Source organism: Talpa occidentalis, unplaced genomic scaffold (assembly GCF_014898055.3).
Source record: "Talpa occidentalis isolate TD23 unplaced genomic scaffold, MPIMG_talOcc4v2.1 talOcc4.14, whole genome shotgun sequence".
NCBI lineage: Eukaryota > Metazoa > Chordata > Mammalia > Eulipotyphla > Talpidae > Talpa > Talpa occidentalis.
Window position 1 is genome coordinate 43,540,856 of NW_023601433.1, and position 21,918 is coordinate 43,562,773.

A 21,918-nucleotide genomic window follows, 5' to 3' on the forward strand; every position below is an offset into this window, starting at 1 on the left:
CCTACTTCCACCCGCTGATGCCATTGTTGATAATTTGTCTTCAATACCTGACTCCCAAGGATTTATTTTATTTACTTATGCATACAAGAACTGGAATGTAGGCCAGAGGTGCTGGGGGTGAGAGGACTCACCAGAGACAGAGTGGGGAGAAGAACAGGCAGACTGACAGATATACACTGCTGAAGGGAGCAGCGGGTGAGACAGGAGACGTCTGCTATGCCATGTGGGTCAGCTCCCTGGCCAGGAATTGAACTCATGCTGCAGTAGCTGGCAATAGCTTGATAGCACTGAAACGTTAACCCCTGAGCCATCAGGAAGGTTCCCCAAGAATTTATTTTACTAATGGTTTCTAGAGGAGAGCAGAGAGATAATGTATATACAATAGGATTCTACAAATATTTAAAACTTTATTTAAATGAAATTTTATTTATTATTGAATTATTATGTTTTGAGGTGATGTTGGTTTACAACACGGTATATGATTCAGAGGTGTAGGATCACACTTCTCCTCATATATGTCACCGCACCACACACCACACCCACCACCAGAGTTTTCATAATCTTCCACCCAGCCCATTGGTCTCCCTCCACCTGTAACCTCCCCCATTGTAGCCTAAATTCTAGTCTGATTTCCAGAGTTTGTTTTGGTTTAGTTTTATCTGTTCCTTTGTTTTGTCTCTCTGTGTTCCACAAAATTAATATCTCATCCAGCCATTCAACAGAACTGCTGGTAAATAACCAAATTGAATGAATTGACTTTTATCTCTTTTCCTCTTCCCATATCCACCTAGTAGATTTTTGATGTAGCAAAGCTTAGCCTTTGATAATTTTAACCAATGTGTTTTGCATTCTTCTCCTCTGTAAACGACTATTCTCTGGCAGCCATTCTGCTAGAGCTCTGGGGGAGGGACAAAGGTAGGAGGGAAATATAGTGTCAGGGAAGTTTTGTCTAAATAGAAAGAAGAGAGATGGTCCAGTCCAGATTTTGGAAGGCTAGGGAGAAAGACAAAAATAAAGCAAAGAAGTTGAAGGTCAAATTTCCATTTCTCTCCAGATTTGAGGTTATGTCACCAAGGGTGGCATCAAGGTGCTATAGATATTTCCTGATATGTATAGGGGACACCAAGAACATCAGAGCTCATGGCATGTTTCCCTGGCATGAGAAAGCCTGTGGATTTCCAATAAAGGTTATGACATCCCTTGGTACTTCTGACAGGCAATGAGAATGTAGTGATGAAAGTAGGTGAATGTAAGTGATGAGAAGTTATGATGAAGCTAACTGTAGATAAAGGAATGTGTGCCAGAAGGAGACAGACAGACAGACAGACAGACAGACAGAGAGAAAGAGACAGAGGGAGAGAATATTAGAGGATTAGCTCTTCCTGCCCAATGCTGGTCACAAGGCCCAGTGCTGAGAAGACCACAGAGCTGGCAGAGGTCTGCAGGTGAGGCCACGGCAAATGGGACTCTCAATGACTAGGAGCAAGGTAAGCTCACTGGCAGTGGCAGTGAATGCCATCATACTCCAAAAGGCTAGAGGGAGTCAGTTGTTCCTCAGAAGATGCTAGTCCCACCCAGAGGCCAGAAGGTATTGAGAAAACCCTGCCTTCATCAGGGGTGCTGTCAGCTGTCTAAGACATTTCCTTAGAGGAAGTGGGAAAGGACAGAACTCTGAAAGCAATTATTTCAACACAAAGGAGACTATTTAAACTGGAAAAGACAGACACATTCTTTTTTTTTTTTTAAATATTTCTTTATTTATTTATACAAGCACTGGGCACAGTCAGAAGCACGGGAGGGTGAGAGAATTCACCAGAGCCAGTGCGGGGAACAGAACAGGCAGAGTGACGAAATACATTGCTGAGGGGAGCAGTGGGCAGCAAGAGAGGTCTGCGCGCCATGTGGGACCCTCGCCGGCAGCCGGGGATCGAACTGGCGCTGCAGAGGCTGCAGGCAGCCCCGCACCCAGTGCTCAACCACTGAGGCACCAGGGGAGGCCCAAGACAGACACATTCTTAATGGACAAGGGTAAGTTTTTCCACTACCTGGTGAGGAGGAGGGGAAATAATTACAAAAGACAGTTTTCTTTCCACAACTGAGACAAGAGTGGAAAATTTGTGAACTACTCTCCTAAACATCAGAGAAAGACTGCCACAGCCAAGAGGAAGAATAACCAAGACATTGTAGAGGCAGAATAATTAGCTTCTAAATAATTAAGATCATTTGATAAATAGAACAACCCATTATCCTTACAGAGAAAAGTACTCATTTCAAAGACTGAAAAACTTGGCTGGGGAAATCACACCTCAACCATACAAGTAGAGGTAGAATTCACAGACTTTGAGTTCATCTTTAATCTCATTAAATATCTTTACAATCATTAGCTAATTTTACATAATGGGTGTTTATGTTCATACTATGGATGGAAGGACTGAGGATCAAAGATCCACTGATGTGAATGATGAATTGGCACCTGTCAAAACACAGGCAAGCTGAGTGCTGGGTTTGATTTTACCTTCACTCATGCAGCCCCTCAGCTCTGTGGAACCACTGCTCCATGGTCTTAATCAGAGTAGCTTTCCCTAATAACGCCATGGATTTGGGGGTGACTCTTCAGCCTAGAGCTAACACTGTGAGAAGATCTCATTCTCAGAATTAATAAAAGGTCAAATTGGTTGAGTTGCTTGGCATTACACAGAACTGGCAATGTAAAGATATGTCCTGCCAAGCCGTTGTAGAGAAAGCTCTTCATATGAGATTCTTAGAGTACAAATAAGGACAGGGGAAGAGAGAATCAGGTGCTCAAAAGGAAGATAATCTTGAGAAGGACTGACAATGAGAACATTCCAGAGAATTTTCATAAGGTCGCTTCATAATTGGAAATATCCCCCAAATAGGTAGCACCTTATTCAAGGCCACAGAAGCTCTGTAACTGTTGACTCTGACATCTGAAAAAGGAATAAATAAAGAAGAGTTTGATTTGGATCCTCAGATTTGGATCCCACTGGCTCTAGTAACTATATTATCTCTGAAGCCCTGAGTTCCCAGCTGGATGAACTGTGAGCCCCCTGAAGAGCAGCATGTGGCCCTCTGCCTGCGCTTAGGTACTTCACCACAAGGGGCACTGCTCAGTCAGTCCTCCAGCTATTGCCACTTGGGCCACCTGGATGTAATAGCAGCAGAAGAGGTCTTGACTCTAGATCCTTGAAAGTCAAGGAAAAGATGACAAATTGAGAACATAACATAACAGTTAATTTAGGGCTATAAATATACATCAATATATATGTATACCTGTCCAACAAATTAAACTAAGCTAGAACTCTGTGTCACGTGTCATGATAAAACCCTCAGCCAAGAGTGTCCAAGGGACTGATCTCACCCACACCTTCTCTTTGTCCTCTGATTCCAGAATCCTTTTTTGGACCCCACTCCAGTCCAGACTTCATGTTAATCCCCACCAGCCCATCTCCATCTGGTTACTCAAGGATCCTTGCCCATAAACTAATTACAGAACAAGTTTAAACTGTCTAGTACTCAGACTCTGGCTGTTAATTGTATTTCTTGATCCTCATCTATTTCTGTTTCTATTATCTGGCCCAGTTTGCTGCAAAATGGCTTTCTTCCTTCTCTCTCTAGGAAGCAACCTGTAAGTCCATGGCAGCTAATGGAAACAGAAGGGCAGATAACATGGATGGCACCTGAAAACATTTCTCAATTATGTTGAAGTTATTTCCATTCTCGTTACAAGAATAAGTGTCTCATCACAAGGACCCGGGGCATTGAAACTAAGTTTTACATACTATGAGGTTTTATTGTTTTATGCTCACAACATAAAGGCCGTGCAAACAACCCATTGCCACTGCTTCTACCCAAAATCAAGAGTCTCAAATCTGATTTCACTAAAAAAACAGCCATTCACAATGAAAGCACATGTGACTTAAGGCTATCTGAACAGAGCGGCAATATGTTCATGTACACTGATGTATAAACATCGATATATAAACATGTATGGAAACTGTAGCATAAATGTCACATATATCTATATCTATATATCTATATCTATATATGATCATGCCATAGGCATCTGATTTGCTTCTGTTTCCTGACAATTCTCCAAATAAGTGAATATTTGGTGAAAAATAAAACCCATCTAAATTGATTTTATTTCAGCCTAATCAACTACATTTTAGTCAGTTTATTGTTTTCCTCAGTATCAGCCTGGAGTTATTTCCTCAATTCACTCAACTTCTGTTGCTCAAAAAGATTTTCAGCTCTCTGCTTTTAAAATAGCTTTTAGAATCTACAGCACAAACTTTGCAATATCTTCTGTGGTGACAATCATTTATTCATAGAGTTTGGCTTTGGGTTTGGAAAATAGTCAAAAGTCATTTGGAGCAAACTCTGGCTAAAATGTGGTTGATTAAGCTGAATAAAATCAATTTAAGTTTTTTGTCTCAAATATTCATTCATTTGGAGAATTGTCAAGAAACAGAAGCAAATCAGTAGACGCTGGCACAGTCTTTTTCCTTTGCACAGTACCTCTCAGATGCTTCAATTTTTACACAATAAGATCCCCAGACTATTTTATGGTAGAGGGTAAAATCTGCATAAACATTGCATTATGTCATTTAACAATTTTGGCACATATATTTTCTGGAATCTCAGTTGTTTTTCTATTGATAATTTAATTTTAGCTTCCAGAACATACTCAAGACCATAAAATAAACCAAAACTTTTCAGCTTTATCTCTGGGCAATTCTTCAAGAGTTTATGAAAGACACTTATTATAAGGAATTGGCTCATGTAAGTATGGATGCTGGTTACTTCAAAATCTGCAGAGTTGGTCCCAGTTTGAGTTCAAAGGCTGGTAGGCATCAGAATTCTCCCCTATTTGGGGGAGGATCAGTCTTTTGTTCTACATAGGCCTTCAACTTATTGGGTGAAACCTACCTACATTATGGACGGCAATCCGTTTTACTGATGTAAATGTTAATCTCATCCCAAAACACCCACACAGAAACACCCACCCAGAATAATGATTGACAAAATATCTGAGCATCCCATGTCCGGTTGACATATAAAATTAACCATCATAGCATCCTGTCTTTACATTTGCTCACCATTACCCAAAGTGGGAGCACAATTTCTACAGGTATAGTTTCCCATTCAAGGTTATAGAATCACCTTCTACAACTCAGTATTTTGTAGGTGGTACTAGAGAAGCTGCAAGTCACTCAGGTTTTTGAACTGAGAACCTAGTTCTGGAAGCAAATGTGACAGTAGTCTTCTCACAACTGCATCCTAGTGTACTTTCTATTATCATGAATGTTTCCCTATAGAACAGGTCTATATCTTTATATATTTTTATTGTTTTGGGAATCATTGTTAAAATTCAAGGAAACAATCAACATTTTGATGTTTGTTTCAATGTAACAGTGAGAATACATGGTTACTTCAAGCAGCACTATGTCATCATAACATCTTTCCAAATGTCTTCAAAACTCATGTGGCATGAAAAACATTCATTTGACATTTTTTTTACTTAATATACTTATTATAATATGCCAGCTGTCTACTTGGCAAATTGACTTCACTTTATTCAAAATTTGATGTGAATTTCTTGTTCTGATTAACAGTTACTCATTTGTACCCTGACGTGAAGCAACACGCACTCAAGCTTACCCTAAATGAAAGCACAAGTACTTGTTGTCATGCTGAAATTTTCCATTTGAAGTTGGAGAAGGAACATTAACTGAACGTCAGGAGAGGCTGACTCTGGACTTTCACTGCAACTAAATAATTTTGAGACCTTGATCCAGTCCTTTTATTTCTTAGAATAAGAATTTATGGACGGATTGCCGTCCATAATGTGGGTAGGTTTCACCCAATAAGTTGAAGGCCTATGTAGAACAAATGACTAATCCTCTCTCAAATAGGGGAGAATTCCGAAGCCTACCAGCCTTTGGCAGGTATTGAATCTTAAATGCATGGTGACCTTCCCATTTGACAAGACACGCTCCTGTACATTGTCTCATTCAGCTCTCATAAAGTCACTGTGAAGTGGATTATTTCCTAGGCTGCAAAGTCAATGTTTCCATCAGCAGAGTTTACAATCAAATGTTGCCATATGTCTCACTATTATCCTTCACTAAGGTCCTTTCTTTTCTGCTTCTCAAGTCACAAAGCAAAATTTGTTTGTGTGGACTAATTGCTGATGCAAATAAAATAATTTTATAGGGACCCATACATGTTACACACCAGGATGATCATCCTGGGTGCAAGAAACAGAAAACACACATACTTAGGATGAACAAAAACCATATCATAATATAAAAATGTTAATTCTTCTTAATCAAAGGAAAACTGAATCTGAGACCAGGGTGCAACCCACAGGGGAGCAGGGAGCGTTGGGCAGCGGGGGGAGGGGGGGAGTATAAATGTAAGAATTTAAGAACAGGGAAACTGTAATTTCCCTTCTAAAAGGAGTGGGCATGGAGTAGAGGTAACTTTCCCAACCATCTGACATGTCAACGTATGTGTCTTCTGCCCAAACTTCTCCTAAGACCTTCTCAATTCAAGTGACTAGTGGCTATCTCAAACTTGGCATAAAAAAAAAATTACCAACCCAAATTCCCAATCTTTCTCTCCCACCATAAAACTATGCTTCCTAGAATCTTTGCCTCTCAGTTAAAAGCCACTTCATCCATCCAATGGCTCAGGCCCAAATCCTTGAAATCACTCTTAACTCCCCCTTTTCCCTCACACTGCACATCCAAACCATCAACAAGATATATTAGCTCTCCTGTCCTACAATTTTTATTACCATCCCTCAAAACCACTGCAGGCCACGTCACTTTTTTGGATTATTGCAATAATCTATTAATTACTCTCCCTCATTTTACCCTGCCCTCTCCTTCATAGAGTCTATTCCCAACCCAGCATTTAGAATTATCTGTTATAATACAAGTCAGATGATGTTTCTTCCCTGCTTAGAATTTTCCTTTCTTTTTCTTTTCTTTCTTTTTTTTTTTTTTTTTTTTTGCCTCAGTCAGAGTGAAAAACCTGAGACCCTACAACAGTCCCAAATGCCTTACTTATTCTATCTCATAATTTAGCCACGGCTCACTGATCCCAAGTTACACCAGCATCTTTGCTGCTCTTTGAAAATTGCAGCTTCCTCCTGCTACAAAGACTTCTTATTCACATTGTTAGCTACTGTAATGTAAGTTCTATAAGAGCAGGGGTTTTTGCTGCATGTTCGGTGATATATCCCTGATGTTTCACATCATGCCCAGCACAAGGTAAGCACTTAATAAATATTTGTGGTGTCCTTCTAATGCCCAGAGCTGCTCCTGGGCCTGCAGCATCTTGTCTGCTTTATCTCAAGTCAAGCCTCAGCCATGAGTGAACGCTGCCGGGCATCCTATGCATTTAAGTGAAAAAGTAATTAAAAAGGGATTTGGTTGGAAACAATTTCTTGATATGGCTTCAGGCACCCGCAGAAATGCTTCTTCGTGATTTCTCTATGCTTCGTGTATCTAGTCCCTCTCTGACACAATAGTAAACAAAAACTGGTGTCTCCTTTCCAAGGCTGCATTCAGATGAAAAAGCAGAACATATCTTTTCACTCCTCCCATCCTCATCACCCCAGACGAAAAGGTAGCATCACGAACATCACAATCGACCATTGAGCACATCCTGCCAGACAATTTATGGAAGAGAAAACTATCATGTCCCTTTGTCTAGCACTACAATAACAGCAGTGTGAGCAGGACAGCACAAGCATTTTATATATGTGATGACTGCATTTAAGATTGGTGCACAGATGTGGAGTTAAATCTCTTTAATTTTATAGTATATTGAAAAGCATTTGAGAGCAGAAATATCCTGCTGTAAGCAGAGGCACAGGGTGGAGTGGGCACTCAGGGGGACTCCCAGGGCAGTCATGCTGTGGGCTTGGTTTAGGAGCACATGGGTCCAGCAGAGGGAATGCTGCTGTCCACGTCCAAACCTCCATGCCTTTATAATGAGGTTTGACTCATGCCATTTGCAGCAACATGGATGGAGCTAGAAAGGATTATGTTTAGTGAAATAAGTCAGAAGGAAAAAGAAAAATATGGGATGGTTTCACTTGAAGGAGAAATACAGGGGAACCAAATAAGGCATCAGGGAAAAATAATAACAATAAAACACACTAAAAAACAAGACAAAAATAAATGGAAGGGGAGTAGTATGTGGAGGGATCAAAACTAGGGTGGAAAGAACACAAGGGACTATGGTGATAGTGCACGGGTGAATTGGTGGTGGAAATACTACACCTGAGAAAAGAAAGCAAACATTGTAAAAGAAAAAAAAAAGAATAATGTAAAATATATATAAATAAATTATTTTTAAAAAATAAAATGAGGTTTGAATGACAAAACAAAGATCAACATTACTACATAGATTTCTAACCAGCCAAACTTACTACATACATATATAGCATCAGACCACCTCACTGAGTTGAAACACATTTACTGGAAATTTATCGTTCCAGTGATTCATCTGATGGAACTCTCATTCTTGTAATGTTAACTCTGAGATAGTAATTAAGCAAACATCTTACTGCTGACTGCCTGAGGAAGAAAGATAATGAAATGATTTCAGCTTGATCTCTCTCCTCAAATGAGGATTAGTAAATTCCTTCTTTTCTTTTGTTTTTAAATGACAAAAGAGATATTTTTTAAAAAGAAAACAGAACCATTAAGAGGCTTGATTAAAAAAAAAAAAAGCACAAAGAGAACTATTGAGCACATTTTGAGAGATAGAAGGCAGATAAGACTGATGAAGAAATATCCAGTGAAACTGAAGTCCAAACAAAAAAACTTCTGCTGTGTTGTGAACATTAATATTTAGAACTCTAATGACATCAGGAGACCAGAAAGTGCCCGCACACACGACTCAGCAAACAATAGCACCCAGCATACCCACCATCTCCACATTTTCCCTCCTGTGGAAACTGAGGGAAAGGTTCTCCAAAGGTTATGTGGGGAGTTGTTAGTCTTGGAGTCCTGGAAATGCACTCTCTTCTATTGTTTCGTTTCCAAATAAATCCTGTTTAATTTCAGAATAATTGATTACTTCTGTTTGAGGTCAACAGTATAGAATGGCTCTAGATGTTCTTCCAAGTTCTGTAGCAATGGGTGCACACAGAGTAAGGTTAACTCCTGAGAGCAACCGGACCCACCATCAGCACCAGTCTTGTCAAATCCCAAGGCCCGTAGTCCACCCTCACCTGACCAGAACTCCAGCAGCTTTGACACAGATGGTTATTCCTCTCTCTGGAAACAAGTTGTTCAGTGTGCTTACAGAACTCCACACCCACCTGGTATCCCCCCACATTTCTTCTGCTCATTCACCTTTGCATTTTGCTCGTTTCCTTTCCTGAGTTTCAGTTGCAGGACTCCCGGCTTCAGCTCTGGCTCTTCTTTTTTGGATTCAGTTACTCTTTCAATAATATTATTCAGTCACATGTCTCTAAACACCACCTATATAGTTCCCCTATACTCCTCCTATAATTTTTCTTTTCCCTTCTAACTTTTTTCACTAAGCATAATTCCTTCTAGCTCCATCCATGTTGCTGTGAATGGCATGAGTTTATCTTTTTTGATTGCTGAATAATATTCCATTGTGTATCTATAACACATCTTCTTGATTCAATAGTCTATTTTTGGGCTTTTGGGTTGTTTCCAAGTTTTGGGGAAAAAAATAATGACAATTAAAACCACAACAAAACAAAGCAAAAAATAAACAGACAACTTTAAACCGGAGACATTGTGCAAGGGAGGGAGAGGAAGAGGGATCAGAAGAAGGGAGGGACGAGCACAGGGGACTATGGTGATGGTGCACAGGTGAATTGGTGGTGGAAATTCTATGGGGGCTACACCTGAGAAAAGAAAGCAAACATTGTTGGGCCTCCCCGGTGGCGCAGAGGTTGAGCGCTGGGTTGCAAAGCTGCCCGCAGCCTCTAAAGCACCAGTTCGATTCCCGGCCACTGGCGAGGGTCCCACATGGCGCCCACTGCTCCCCTCAGCAGTGTACTTCGTCAGTCTGCCTGTTCTGCTCCCCGCTCTGGCTCTGGTGAATTCTCTCATCCTCCCGCACTTCTGACTGTACCCAGTGCTTGTATAAATAAAATAAAAATAAAAAAAACTAAAAAAAAAGAAAGCAAACACTATTAAAAAATGAACAATGATGTAAAATATATATAAATAAAAATAAAAAATAAAGTATGAAAAAAAAAAAACACCTATATGCTGACTCTCCCAAAATTATATCTCCAGTCTGAACCTCTCTGAAAGTGAGGCTCATATATCCACACAGAGGTCCAACAGTCATCTCAGATGTAACAAGCTCGAAATCTGTCTTCCTAGCACCTCTGACTCACACCTCCCCCATCTCAGGAAGCAGGAATTGCTTCTTTCCCTTCACTCAGTCCCAACGCCCTAAGGTCATCCTGTCCCCTATCTTCCTTTCATATTTCCTATATTCAAGTCTCATACAAAGTTTATTAACCACAGCAAATCCTGAGAGCTTGCTTCAAATGTATTCAGATTCTGTTCACTTTAGTTTCCACCATTGCCATGCAAATCCAAACCATCATCACTTCCCACCTGCAGTAGCCTCCTATTTCACACTTCTACTCTTTACCATTCAGTAGTACCAAATACAGTCAGCTCTCCAAATAGATGACTACATGGCTTCTAAGATAATTAGATTATATATCACTTGCCTATTTACTTGCTCCCATCTGTCCTCAATGACTCAGTTATGCTCCTGTTAGAATCTACATGCTTCACTATAACTTCTAAGTTCTTAAGAATAGGACCTTAAGGTTTTGGACCTCCTGTCCAAACTCCTACTGTATTCTCCCAACCCCTTTGCTCTGATCCTAGTAGCTCTCTTTTTCTACCTTGAACATGCAAAATTGATTCCAGTTTCTAAGACCTTTCTTTTCAGACATCTGAAAGTACCCATTTTCTTGTCATTCAGGTCTTTGCTCAAATGTCACCTCTTAGGAGAGGTTCTCTCTGACCACCCAAGTAGAAATGCCATCTCCAACCACATTCCTATTTTCCTATCTTGCTTTATTTCGATTCACAGCACTTGAACACCTGAAGTTTTATATATATATATATATATATATATATATATTATATATATATATATACACACATATACACATGTATGTATATATACATATATGTGTGTAAATATATACAAGTAGTATTATACTGTATTATGTACTTATTTGTGTATTGTCTCTCCATGAGAATGGGAGCTTTTCCATATTAACTGCTGTAATCCTAGTGCATTATAAAACTACCTGGCACATAATGTTAAATAAAACTTGTTTAATGACTAAAGGAATGAATGAATCATGAAAATAAAAAGTCTCACAAGGTTCTAGCTAGATGGAAAAAGGGATGTAATCATTATGTGAAGGTATTTCATCACACTAAAGATAAAGAGATATTTCTAAAACTTTCAAGGAGAAGAAAGCAAGTTACTTTCTTGGAACATGTTGTTTATTTTATCTACTGAAGAATAATACAGACCGCAACTCAAACAGGCTTAAGGAATAAAGGGGATGCATTCACATCGATGAGAAAAGTCCAGTATTGGGACAATTTTGAAGGACTGGGTGATTTCATAGCTCAATGATGTCACCAAGGGGCCATTTCCTCTCTCTATCTCTGTTCTGCTATATACAAAGAATTAGTTGTTTTTTGGTTTTTTTTAAAGATTGCCTTATATACTGACTCCTGGTCTCAGTTGGAGCTATAATAATAGGAGAGTAAATGATTGCTTTTTTGTACTAAATGAAACAAGAATGCTCATTAGTGTAAGCCAACTTAGGACCCGCAAGCTGTGGTGGTGGGTAAGACTAGGGGAGCAGGTGGGCCTCCCTGGTGGTGCAAGGGGTTAAGATGCAGCCTATGAAGCTATCCTCAGCCACTGCAGCACGAGTTTGATCCCCCACCAGGGAGCTACCCACATGGCGCAGCAGACCTCTCCTGACTTGCCTACTGCTCCCCTCAACAGTGTATCTCAGTCAATCTGCCTGTTCTGTTCCCCACTCTGGTGAATCCTCTCACTTCCCACACCTCTGGCCTGTACCCCAGTTCTTATATGCATAAATAAATAAATATTTTATAAAAAAAGACTGGGGGAGGTGGTGGGCGATATTCTGCTTTCTCCTAAGTACATAGAGTATGCTGGAGAAAGGTGGATACACAAGAGAAAATCTGGGTAATGTGAAGAAGGGAGAGTAGAATGAATGGAATAGTCAGTTAATGGGGTATATCACGTCTGTAGAAGGATGATAATCAGAGGAGCGCCAGACCTCACTGGCACTGCTGTGTAACAGTAGAGATCAATTCAGAAATATGAGGAAAAAGACTATAACCTGTTAAATAATTAAACAAAGACAAGGTTGAACTAAAGATTATATATTGCTTGTGGAAAGAAAAAGGTCTTCCAACCACCTATTCTCTTTGAAAAGTTATTGGAAAGCATACACTAGTCAAATGAATATTTTAAATAGCAATGAACAGCCAGTATTGAGTTAACATAAGCATCAATCATTAGGTAAAATATCAACCAAAATCCACATTAAAATCACAGAAAATATTAAAGAAGAAGTAGCAAAGAAAAGAGGGATGAGTTAAGTTAAATAACGCTACAATACTTTTCATATGGATAGGCAGGGCAGGATATGACAATGATTGCTTTAGCTATTGAAAAAAATTCCACCTAAATGTATGTGCTTAAAAAGTAACATTGGAAATTGAAAACTAGAATTCCAAACTATTTGGCAAGGGTGGAGAAGGAATAAAGCAATAAAACAACAATTAAATGGAAAAAATAAAGATAGGAAAGGAATTAAAACAAAGATAATAGAGAGCCCGGCGGATCAACATGGCGGCGAGGAGACGCTGCGAGTAAGATCTCCCATTAAAAAAAAAGTTAATAGGGAGGAAAAGTGGCAGGTCCCAGTGAGAACTGGGACACGGAAGATAAATGGACAACTCCAGCAAACTGCCCGAAGAAGAAAGTTGCCATAAAAGAGGACTAGAAGGGAGGAAAGCGCAGAACCCTGCTACCCTCCCCCACCCACAGAGTCGGCACTCTCCGACTAACAGAAAGGAGGAAAAAAACAAACTAAAAGGACCAACAAGAACAAACTACGCATCAAGCGGGACTGTGAGTGGAAAGGAACTATTTCAGCCACCACACCCCATGAACTGGAGCTGTGGAGAACCCTGCAGGATTTGCCGCGGAGGTGAGCGAATGGCTCCAGGCACCATTAGAGAACAACAGAGACTCCCGGAGACCTACACACAGCCCGGGCCAGCCAGTAAGCTTGCGCGGAAAAGCTGCGCGCTTGAAAAGCAAACGCGGATCGCGGCTGCCCAGGTCCCCACGCCTGCGACCTAGGCTTGCAGGGAGACGTGCAGGGGCCCTCACTGAGGTGAAAGTCCCTCACTGAGTAATCAGGAACCAGGTGCCCAGGCATGGGAGCAGGGTGCAAAAGGCGCCATTTCTGCGGTCATTGAACTGGGCTACAGCCTGCTTCCTGGACCTGAGGGCTTTGGAACTAAAACCTGGGGCACGAAATTCCAGGCGTGGGTTCTCCACGATGGTGGGGCACAAGGCAGACACAGCACCCCAAAGCTGTTGAGGTTTACCCTACCATTCCCGCTCTGTTCCCTGTCCCACGGAGTGAAAAAAACAGCTCCCCAAGGACATTAGGAGATATCTCTGGCGCCACCTAGTGACCAGAAAAAAAGTCACTAACACCCCATAAAACAGGGACCTTTCTTCAAAAAAGACTGCTTGAAAACGGCAGAAGGCTCCCAGAGGAGCCAGTGGCAAGCTGGGAAGTTAGCCCACGCCAGGCCCCTTCTGATCAGCAGTCTGAGCCCACAGGGGGAGCAGGCACCCACGGCCAGGGCAGACCGGGCGTGCAGAAGAGTGTGCCTGAGACCGGACGCGCAGGGAGTGTGTCCCGCATCGCGGTTTTAGAACAGGGGCATTTCTTCAGTAAAGACTGCCTGAAACCAGCAGAAAGCTCCCTCAGGAGCCAGAGGTGAGCAGGGAAGTTTGCCCACGCCAGGCCCCTTCTGGCCTGCAGTCCAAGCCCAGAGGGGGAGCGGGAACCCAACGCCGGGGCAGACCAGGCACACAGGAGAGTGTGTCCACATATCGGCATTTTAGAACAGGGACCTTTCTTAGTAAAGACTGCTTGAAACCGACAGATGGCTCCCAGAGGAGCCAGAGGGGAGTGGAGAACTTCACCCAAGATGCCGGCCAGTCCCAGCAACACAGTGTACCAATGCATATGACAAATTAGAAAACAGACAGTAGGGAGTAGAAGAACCACATGCAACCCAGCAACTCCTCAGGAAAAAAGCACACCACAAAAAGAAAACAACCCCCCAGATTGCAATGACAGTAAATTGGAAGAATTTCTGAGCCTTCCAGAAAGAGAATTTAAAATTGCCATGATTAAAAAAGTGACAGAACTCATAAAGGAAAACAATGATATGAGAAAATTAATCAACGATCAGAAGAATGAAATTGAGTCCCTAAAGGGGGAAGCAAAAGAAACGCAGGAGATCAAAGAATTAATGGAAGAACTAAAGAACTCTGGGAAAAGCAATGAAAGCAGAATAGATGAAATAGAAGAATGAATAAGTACTCTTGAAGACACAGAAATAAAAAGAACCAAAACAGAAAAGAAAAGAGAAGTACAAAGGAAAAAGACTGAAGAAAGACTTTGGGAACTATCTGACTCCATGAGGAAAGGAAATATAAGAGTTATAGGAATACCAGAAGGAGAGGAGAGAGATGTAGGAACAGAGAAAATATTCAAAGAGATAATTGAAGAGAACTTCCCAAATGTGAAGAAGGAGCTGAAAATTGATATACAAGAAGCAAGAAGAACACCAAACTTCCACGACGAAAGGAAAAATACAGCAAGACACATAATAGCAAAGCTCCCAAGAATCCAGAACAAGGAAAAAACAATGAAGCTGGCAAGAGGGAAGAAACAGATAACATTCAAAGGAAAACCAATCAGGCTGACATCAGACTTCTCTGAAGAAACACTACGGGCAAGGAGAGTGTGGAGGGACATAGTCAACAGACTCTAAGAAAACAGATGCCAACCAAGAATACTCTATCCCGCAAAGCTCTCCTTCCTCTATGAAGAAAGAATAAGGACCTTCCCAGACAAACAAAAACTCTGGAATTTCATTACGACTAAACCCCACTTCAAAAAAATACTACAAGGAATACTAAAGCCAGAACCTCAGAGGGACAAATAACAACGAAAGAAGGCCAAAAAAAAAGTTATTAAAAGAATAAATAAATAAAATCAAAGGAAACACAAACACAATGGCAAATACAGATGCTAACATATCAATATTAACTCTAAATGTAAATGGACTAAACTCTTCAATAAAAAGACACAGAGTTGCAGCCTGGATTAAGGAACAAAACCCAACCTTTTGCTGTCTCCAGGAAACACATTTAGCTACAAAAGATAAAAATAGGCTCAAAGTTAAAGGATGGAAAACAATCCTACAAGCAAATGGACCAAAAAATAAAGCAGGAACAGCTATACTTATTTCAGATAAAACAGATTTCAAACTCAAAAAGATAAAAAGAGACCCCAATGGTCACTACTTTATGATCAAGGGGACAATACTTCAAGAAGAAATAACACTCATTAACATATACTCACCAAACGAAGAAGCACCAAAATATATCAGACAACTGTTGTCATCTCTGATAACAGACATCAGAGAAAACACATACGTAGTGGGAGACTTCAACACACCACTATCAACAATGGATAGATCAACAAGACAAAAAATAAGTAAACAAACTAAAGCTCTAAATAACGACCTAGAGCATTTGGGCTTAACAGACATCTATAGAACACTAAACCCAAAAAAAAAACGGAGTACACATTTTTCTCAAGTGCACATGGATCATTCTCCAGGATCGATCATATACTGGGGCACAAGACAAACATCAACAGATACACCAAGATTGAAATCATACCAACCATCTTTTCTGACCATGAAGGCATCAAACTAGAAATAAACCGCAAAAAGAAGGCAAGGAACTATCCTACCTCATGGAGATTAAAAACCACACTACTGGAAGACCACTGGACTAATGAGGAGATCAAAGAAGAAATTAAAAATTATTTGAATTGAATGACAAGGAGGACACCAATATCCTAAATGTATGGGATGCAGCAAAAGCAGTAATAAGAGGAAAATATATAGCAATAGAAGCTCACATCAAGAAACAAGAAAGAACTCAAAGAAACAACCTAATCTCAAAGCTCAAAGATCTAGAAAAAGAACAACAAAAAACCCCAAATCAGTAGAAGAAAAGAAATAATAAAAACCAAAGCAGAAACAAATGAAACTGAAACTAAAAAAACAATCCAAAAGATCAATGAAACCAAGAGCTGGTTCTTCAAAAAAATCAGTAAAATAGACAAACCTCTAACAAGGCTCACAAAGGAAAAAAGGGAGAAAGCACAAATACACAGGATCACAAATGAAAGAGGAGAAATCACAACGGACACAGCAGAAATCAAAAGTATAATCAGTAACTACTATGAACAGTTATATGGAAACAAGTTCAACAATCTAGAGGAGATGGACAAATTCCTACAACTCTGCAATCACCCAAAGCTAGATAAAGAAGAAATAGAACACCTAAACAGACCAATTACATGCAGTGACATTGAAATGGTAATCAAAAACCTCCCCAAAAACAAAAGCCCAGGACCTGATGGATTTACAAATGAATTCTACCAAACATTCAGAGATGAATTAGTGCCTATCCTTCACAAACTCTTCCAAAAAATTGAGAAGGAAGGGATAATACCAAACACGTTCTATGAAGCATTACACTAATACCAAACATTACACTAATACCAAAACCAAACAAGGACAACACAAAAAAGGAAAACTACAGGCCAATCTCCCTAATGAACACTGATGCAAAAATCCTCAATAAAATTTTAGCTATTAGAATCCAACAATGTATCCATAAGATAATTCACCACGACCAAGTAGGATTCATTCCAGGGACACAAGGATGGTTTGACATCCGAAAATCAATCAATGTTATCCAACACATCAACAAAAAGAAATATAAAAACCATATGATAATATCAATAGATGCTGAGAAAGCTTTCGACAAAGTGCAACACCCATTCATGATAAAAGCCCTTGAAATTCTTGGGATACAAGGAACATACCTCAACATCATAAAGGCCATCTATGACAAGACAACAGCCAGTATCATTCTCAATGGTGAAAAGCTGAAAGCAATTCCATTAAGATCTGGAACAAGACAAGGATGTCCACTTTCACCACTGCTTTTCAATATAATACTGGAAGTCCTAGCCAGAGCAATAAGACAAAAGAAAGACATCCAAGGAATCCAAATAGGAAAAGAAGAAGTCAAACTATCACTATTTGCAGATGATATGATAATATACATAGAGAACCCCAAAAACTCCACAGAAAAACTAATTCAACTCATCATTCAGTTCAGTAAAGTGGCAGGATACAAAATCAACACGCAAAAGTCAGTAGCCTTCCTATACACAAACAATAAATCTGAAGAAGGAGAAATCAAAAAAAAAAACACCCCTTTTATTACTGAAACAAAAAAAAATCAAATATTAGGTAATAAATCTAACAAAAGAGGTAAAGGACCTATACAAAGAAAACTATAAAACACTGTTAAAAGAAATAGAAAAAGACACAAAGAAATGGAAAAGCATCCCCTGCTCATGGATTGGGAGAATAAACATTATTAAAATGGCCATCCTACCAAAAGCAATATACAGATTCAATGATATTCCAATCAAAATTTCAATGTCATTCTTCAAAGAAATAGAACAATTATTGATGAAATTCATATGGAATCACCAAAAACCCCGAATAGCCAAAGCTCTACTGAAAAAAAAAGAAGGGAATGGAGGCATCACACTCCCAGACTTCAAACTCTACTACAAAGCCATAATCATCAAAACTGCATGGTATTGGAACAAGAACAGACATACAGACCAATGGAATCGAATAGAAAATCCAGAAATAAACCCACAGATTTATGGACAACTAATCTTTGACAAAGGAGCAAAGACTATGCATTGGAGCAAAGAAAGTTTGTTCAATAAATGGTGCTGGGAAAACTGGGTCGCTGCATGCAAAAGAATGAAGCTTGACCACTACCTCACACCATACACAAAAATCAACTCAAAATGCTTACAAGAAAGTTAAAAAAAAAAAGAGAATACCAATGAATCAATTAAAATCACAAAAGAAAAAAAAATCAACTCTAAATGGATTAAAGAACTAGACATAAGACCTGAAACCATAAAATACATAGAAGGAAATATAGGCGAAACACTACTTGATTTGCACATCAAAGACATCTTTACAGACACATCACCCAAAGCAGTGATAGTGAAGGCAAAGATCAACAGCTGGGACTACATCAAATTAAAGAGCTTCTGCACAGCAAAAGAGACAATAACAAAACCAAAGAGAAACCCCACCAACTGGGAGAACATTTTTGCACACAACACTAATGATAAAGGACTTATCACAAAAATCTGCAAAGAGCTGATGAGACTCAACAACAACAAAGAAAATAACCCAGTCAGAAAATGGGCAGAAGAGCTAAAAAGAAACTTCTCTGAAGAGGAAATGCAAATGGCCAACAGGCATATGAAAAAATGTTCAACATCACTTGCAATCAGGGAAATGCAAATCAAAACTACCATGAGATACCATCTTACACCAGTGAGAATGGCACATATTAGAAAAACTAGCAACAACAAATGTTGGCGAGGGTGTGGAGAAAAAGGAACTCTTCTGCACTGCTGGTGGGAGTGCAGACTGGTCCAACCACTATGGAGAGCTGTGTGGAGATTTCTGGACCTACTAAACATAGAGCTTCCATATGATCCAGCAATTCCACTCCTAGGTATTTACCCAAAGGACACAGAAACATCAATTCCAAAGAACACCTGCACCCCTATGTTTATAGCAGCACTATTCACAATAGCTAAGCTTTGGAAACAGCCCAAATGCCCAAAAATAGATGACTGGATCAAGAAGATGTGGTCCATATATACCATGGAATATTACTCAGCATTCAAAAAAGATAAACACATGCAATTTGCAGCAACATGGATGGTGCTGGAAGGGATCATGCTCAGTGAAATAAGCCAAAAAGAAAAAGAAAAATACCGGATGGTCTCACTCATAGCAGGAATCTAGAAAACTTAAATAAGGGACCAGGAAAATGAATAACTATAAGAAAGTGAAAATCAAAATCAACAAAAAACTATGAACCAGAGACACTTTTTGGGGAGTGGGGGGCAGGAGGGGAGGGATTGGGGTCAGAATGTGGGGGATGAAATTGTATGGGGAATATAAAAATAAAATTTATTATTAAAAAAAAAGAAAAAAGCAAAAAATAAATACATAAAATAAAATGGGAATGGGTGATTTTTAATTTCTGTGCACATTTTTCCTGACAATAAATGTCAAGAAATAAAAATTAAAATTTCTATATATGTGAGTGGTTTTAAGATAAAAAAAATAAAAAAATAAAAACTTAAAAAAAAATGGCAGAAGAGCTAAAAAGAAACTTCTCTGAAGAGGAAATGCAAATGGACAACAAGCATATGAAAAAATGTTCAACATCACTTGTAATCAGGGAAATGCAAATCAAAACTACCATGAGATACCATCTTACACCAGTGAGAATGGCACATATTAAAAAAACTAGCAACAACAAATGTTGGCGAGGGTGTGAAGAAAAAGGAACTCTTCTTCACTGTTGGTGGGAGTGCAAACTGGTCCAACCACTATGAAGAGCTGTGTGGAGATTTCTGGACCTACTAAACATAGAGCTTCCATATGATCCAGCAATTCCACTCCTAGGTATTTACCCAAAGGACACAGAAACATCAATTCCAAAGAGCACCTGCACCCCTATGTTTATAGCAGCACTGTTTACAATAGCTAAGCTTTGGAAATAACCCAAATGCCCAAAAATAGATGACTGGATCAAGAAGATGTGGTCCATATATACCATGGAATATTACTCAGCATTCAAAAAAGATAAACACATGCAATTTGCAGCAACATGGATGGCGCTGGAAGGGATCATGCTCAGCAAAATAAGCCAGAAAGAAAAAGAAAATACCGGATGGTCTCACTCATAGCAGGAATCTAGAAAACTTAAATAAGGGACCAGGAAAATGAATAACTATAAGAAAGTGAAAATCAAAATCAACAAAAAACTATGAACCAGAGACACTCTATGGGGGGTGGGGGGCGGGAGGGGAGGGATTGGGGTCAAATAAGGGGATTGCAATCGTATGGGGAATATAAAAATAAAATTTATTATTAAAAACAAAGATAATAGATTTTAAAAATTTAAAAAATAGGCAGTTGCAGTCATGTTCTCCTGGTTTCTGTCTCCCTGCAAGGGTCACCCAACCACAGCCCAGTCACCAGAATCACGGCAGCCTCATAAAGGAGCCAAGCCACTGGGAACCCAGCTCTGGGGGTCCCCTGGCAAAGAGGCTATAGCAGGACCCTCATGATGTCTGGTGACAAAAGAATGTCTGTCTGCCCTCAATTAGACAACCTTTCATATGGGTGGGGGCCATTCATGAAGCAACTGGCACAGTATAGCAAGACCTGTGGGGTAAGCTCCCCCTGGAGTCCCCCGGTGGCTACCCACAAAATGCAGCCACAGTGAAGATTCTCAGGCCTGTTCCCACCCCAGAGTGGACACCCAGAGTGACATCTACCTGGACTCATGCTATTTGCAGGACAAGTGGTGTGCCCTGTACAACATCAGGGCCATCCTGCTTTCCATCCAGTGCCTACTGGGAGAACCCCAATCAACAGCCCTTTGAACACGCTTGCTGCCAAGCTCTAGAAAAACCCCACAGTTTTTAAGAAGTACCTGGAAGAAACCTACTCAAAGCAAGCCTCTAGTCAAGAGCTCTGACGGGAGCTGGTCAGCCTCTCAGAGTGTTGTCTCCATCTTCTTAGGTGATCTGTTTCTGTACAGGACTCTCTATCTCAAGTTATAGTGTTATTTTTGTTTTGTTTGTTTTTAAAATTAAGTCTCTCATGGAGCCCTTGTGAAAAATATATTAAATAAATCCAAAAAAAAAAGAAAGTTAAAAAAATGACAGGAATAAGTAAGCAAATCAGCAATAAAATATACATGAAGAAATTACACTTTATTTTAAAAATTGGGTTAGAAATAAAACAAAAATTCCAGGTGTATTTCATTTGTAAGAACTATTTCAAGACAAACATCAAAAAATCTTTTAGAATGTAATTGTTCAAACAGGAATGGGGAAAAGAAGCTATGCCATGATAATTATTTTTTTAAAATATGGTTAATGATAAACAACATAATTAAAAGAGAATGCATTAAAAGAACTAAGAACTAACTTCATTTGAGAGATATTTTATTCAATGAAAAAGATTTGACAGTAATGATCTTTGATCACTTAACAGTACAATGAATAGGAATACAAAGAAAATTAGCAAATTCACAATTGTAACAGGGTTTAAAAATATACCTGTATTAGATACTGATTAAAGTCTAATTATAAAAGTCTAAAGTCTAATTATAAGTAAGGATATATTTCAATTAACAAGTCTTTTTATTATAACAATCCCTTTAATTATAAATGCAGGTTATATTTCACAAATGTAATGAAATTCTTTAGCACAAACATCATTAATAATACTTTTTTTTCTTCAGGTATCCACACATTGCATTGGATGAAGATGT

General features: G+C 39.4%; 1 pseudogene; it reads left to right on the forward strand.

The window, feature by feature from the left end:
- The first annotated feature begins 7,287 nt into the window (after nt 1-7,287).
- LOC119244143 (ubiquitin-conjugating enzyme E2 C-like) lies at nt 7,288-21,117 on the forward strand (annotated as a pseudogene).
- The last annotated feature ends 801 nt before the right edge of the window (nt 21,118-21,918 follow it).